General features: G+C 35.1%; 1 protein-coding gene across 2 annotated transcripts in view; it reads right to left on the bottom strand.

Annotated features, from left to right (window-relative positions):
• LOC106682593 (uncharacterized) overlaps positions 1-4,408 on the bottom strand; it is a 35,818-nt gene that overhangs the window by 24,927 nt on the left and 6,483 nt on the right. The gene's annotated exons all lie outside the window — the stretch shown is intronic.

Genomic DNA, 4,408 nt, shown 5'->3' with positions numbered 1-4,408 from the left:
CAGTTGCTTCCCGTCCCCTTTACACGCCACTATCCCTGATGAAGACCTGAAACTCAGGTCGAAACGTCGGCATAAAATAAATAAATATTGTTTTGTTTATTTATGTTGTTCTTTGCTGACCGCACCCCCCGATAAACTTCTTCAAGCATAAATATATATAGAGTCATATCTCGTATAAGTAGTTGACCATATAATTCAAATAACGAAGAAGATGGTCAGGGTTGCGGTCAAATAAGAAATAATTTTTTTTTCGTACTCACCTGACGAAATATGTAATTGAATACATACATATATGTACCCTTTTCGCTATCTACATCAATGACCTTCACATCCTTATCCAACGTTCTCAATACCATTTGTACGCAGATGATTTCCAAATTTACCTTTCCTTCCCACCTCCTGACCTATTAGTTGCTACTAAGATAATTAAAGAAGACTTGAATAGAATTAGTCAGTGGGCACAAGAAAACAAGCTGAAGTTGAATACTGAGAAGACTAAGGCAATCGTAATAGGATCCTATCACCTCCTGAAAACTATTCCTCATATTCCAACCTTATTCCAAAACAACAATCCAATACAATTCCATCCATACGTTTAAAAACTTGGTGTCATTATAAACCTAACTCTCTGCTGGAAAAACTACGCCTGCGATATTTTCCGTCGCACCTTTTCCACCCTGAAGCGTTTAAATTATCTTCGGCACCTACTTCCTTTTGAAACCCGCAGGCTACCGGTTACTTCCTTAATATTCCCCACTTTGACTATTGCTGTGTGGTTTACGGGGGCGTTTTTGTGGACCTCGAAGCAAAATTAAAACGGTTAAATAACTTTATTTTACGAAAAATTTTTCTTTTAAGGTCTTAATATGATTTTCTATTAATTGACTTTTTTATAGGTTGATTTTGACTTGTAATTGATGACTTGGGCAAAATATCCTGTAAAACTATTTTTAAATTTTGATGTGAGGTATGGTATATTATTAATTATTACAAATGGATACATAATAAGCTGTTAAATGTTTAGATTGTCCTTGAGGATAGCCGAATTGGCAGAAACGTGGGACTATTGATATAATAAAGAATGTTAAGACTTAATAAGGATACCATTTGATTTATATAATGAATAAATACCAGCCTCAACAAATTGAATAAATTATATATAAACATTTTTTATTTTTCTATTGCTATAAAAATACACACTCAGGGTACTTTGTAGTAGAAATTACGAATATGAATATTGTTCTTGCCAAGAATACAACGAAACCGTAATGCTATTGGGATAGATTGTATGGTCTCGACATTTTCCTTTTTTCTCCTATAGATGTTAATAAAATTCATTAAAATTTTATATTTAGAGAATGTTCATTATTGCCCACAGTAAGAATGAAGAACTGTTGAAACTATTGTTATATGTGTGATTTTCACAAAATAATATATAAAGACCTGAGAGGACGAGAGAAAAGCTTTATTTGGCCAAGCTGGCCAAATACATTGGGCTGCTATAGCACATAGTGTAGCCATCAATCCATATTTTGGACGTATATACACTACAATACATTAACATTTTTCATTTTTCCAATAATAAACATCAACAAAAAAAAATGTTTCCCCCTATTATACATACATTTGTTTCCCTCCTCCTCGAACAAAGCCAAATAACAATTTACCAATTGATTCAATACATTATTTCCCTGTATCACTCCTTCATACCTCTCCTCTCCAGTGATCCTCAATGACCGTTTGATCAATTAAGAAAACCTCCCTATGGAATTCTATTCCCTTCTTTATTCGTAGTTCTAATACCCTTCCAATCTTCAAATCTCGTATCTCCGACTACCTTCTTTCCACCCAATTCCGGAAGAATAACAATTGAAAGTTTCAAAAAAGCTTTATATATTTTATATCTTAGATTTTCTTTTACAATTGTAAATATGTACACTAGCTGAAATTATATCTCTTGATTTATTATTTTTTAATTGTATTCGATTTTTTTTCATTTAGAAGTCATCCTATGTTTTATGATATGACAAGGGGTTATATTTTATTTGTTTTATCATTATTTTATATATTCTGTTAATTATTGTTGTTTATTTGTATCTTTTTAAATTCCATAATCCGACCAACTTTGCTTCATGGTGCCCAACTTATGAGACACCTCTACAAAACCACACTGGTAGACTGCAGAGCTTCCAGGGATCTGTCCTCCGAAAGATCGTTCGAAGAACCAAGCTCCAGAGGGCCAAGAACATTATCATCCGAGATACAATAAAATACAATATTTTATTTTATGACATCTTGTAATTTCATCTCTATTTTGTAATTTACTCTTAGCCTAATTTTTACACCTGTAAATTATTCTAAAGGGATCAATCCCAGAATAAATAAAGATTATTATTATATGCATATCTGGTAGTATGTAATTCCTTCGATTGCCTTGTGGCATTTTAAGATGATGTGCAGAGTCCAGGTGGTGTTGTGGTGGCTTATGCCAGTTGAATTATTGGAACGGGGAGGGGCCTGTCCGATGGTTAAATTGTGACTAAGTCTACTTTAAACATTAAAATCTAGGACAATAAAAAGGACATTGACCAAGGGGATCTACTCTGCCACCTCCCAGGTCATGGCGGAGGGGCGATCTCTCGGAACAGAGGGTTGCAGCAGGCCTTCAACCTATAAAATAATGTAATGTGTCGTCGGCCTATGTACTCCAGCACAGTGAGGAGTTGAAGGTCTTCTCGGATGACACTGTTCTTTGTCCTCTGGAGCGTGGTTCCTCGGACGATCTTTTGGAGGACAGATCCCTGGAAGCTCTGCAGTCTGTTCAGTCTGTGTGGTTTGTAGAGGAGTCTCATAAGTGGGACACTATGAAGCAAAGTTGGTCGGTTTATGTACTTATGGATTTGCAGTGAGAGTTGCAGTGATGTGAGCAAGAGGCGGACTATCTTGAGTCTCTCCTTGGCATGATTGGAGAAAGTAAGGTGACGATCGAGTCACACCAAGGTGGAGGATGGAGTTGGAGATTTTCCGGTCCTGTTAATGAACTACGAATCTCCGAGCAAACAGAGCTGCTTGCCTTTTTTGAAAGAAATGAATATAGCGTCAGTTTTTGCCAAGTTCACCCTTATTCCATCTTTCTTCATTAAAAAAAAAAAAAAAAAAAAAAAAAAAAAAAGTTAACAACTATTTATTTTCCAACCATTTTGTATCTTTTTAGCCCTGATGAAGCCCTGTAAAGTGGGGCAAAACGTCGGAAAATAAATAGTTGTTAACTATTTTTGTTTCTCTTTTGACTTCAACCCTGAGCTTGTTTTTCATTATATAACTATATTATTAAAATAAGGGGATGACGGTAGCAGCGTGGTAACGCGCCTACTACCAACCCATAGATTGCGAGGTCGGCCCTACCCGGAATTTTTCCAAGCAAAAAATTATGCAATACTCACTCTCAATACCCTCCCGGACATTTGTGAGGACCATCAGTCAATGGGTGTCACTCACAAAAATAGGCGTGAGAGTGACGGACCCACACTATGAAAACCACGTCAGGAAGCGCACGATGCATTTCTTAAGTAAATCGCACGAGGCTTTGGACCTCCACGGACTGTCGCACCAATGAAAAAAAAAACTTCATGTGTACAATGAATCAGGATTAAGCCCCCTAACTGATTTTTTAAAAATATATTTATTGTAATATAAATATATTTTTAAAATAAATATATTCACAACAGAACAGAAAAAATATATAATAAGTAAATTGGATAAATGTTTCAAATGCTTCGTAGGAAGGAATTACCCAATGGTAGTACTTCAAAGATTAATTTAAATTAGAAGATCATATCTATTTCGGGCTAAATCTGCTACGAAAGGGATGTTGAGGTCTTTGTGGATGAGTTTATTTGTAACGTAATAAGGAGCATCAAGGATTTTACGGAGTATTTTGGATTGTAACGATTGGATCTGGGAGGAATGTAGTAGATTGGAGCCCCAGAGCTCAATACCATATGTCCAAATTGGTCTGATTATTATAGTATATAATAATTTTTTGTAGTGAATCTGAAGTTTAGAGCGTTTGTCAAGTATGTGTTGTAGAACTGAAAGTATGAATCGAGGATTTCAAAACAAGAAAAAATTCTTTACGAACATATTTTGTCACCTAAAGATTCACCTTAATGTTTTCATTCATATGATTTATTTAGGTCATAATAATTACAGTGTGATCTCGGTACTCTGAACACTCCAGAGTAATCCGAACTGGTGTAAAAAAAGTTACTTTTTTGAGAAAACTCAGCAGGCAATAGCATTTTTGTTTTCAAATAAAATTTCACGTCTTTAATTGACATTTTTAACATCCCGATCTATAGGCAAGTTATTGTAATCACCATGAGAATCGAAATTAGAAAATTCTTCA

Source organism: Halyomorpha halys, unplaced genomic scaffold (genome assembly GCF_000696795.3).
Source record: "Halyomorpha halys isolate HHAL.00 unplaced genomic scaffold, Hhal_1.1 Scaffold426.1, whole genome shotgun sequence".
NCBI classification, from domain to species: Eukaryota; Metazoa; Arthropoda; class Insecta; order Hemiptera; family Pentatomidae; genus Halyomorpha; species Halyomorpha halys.
This window is presented reverse-complemented; position numbering and strand designations above follow the sequence as displayed.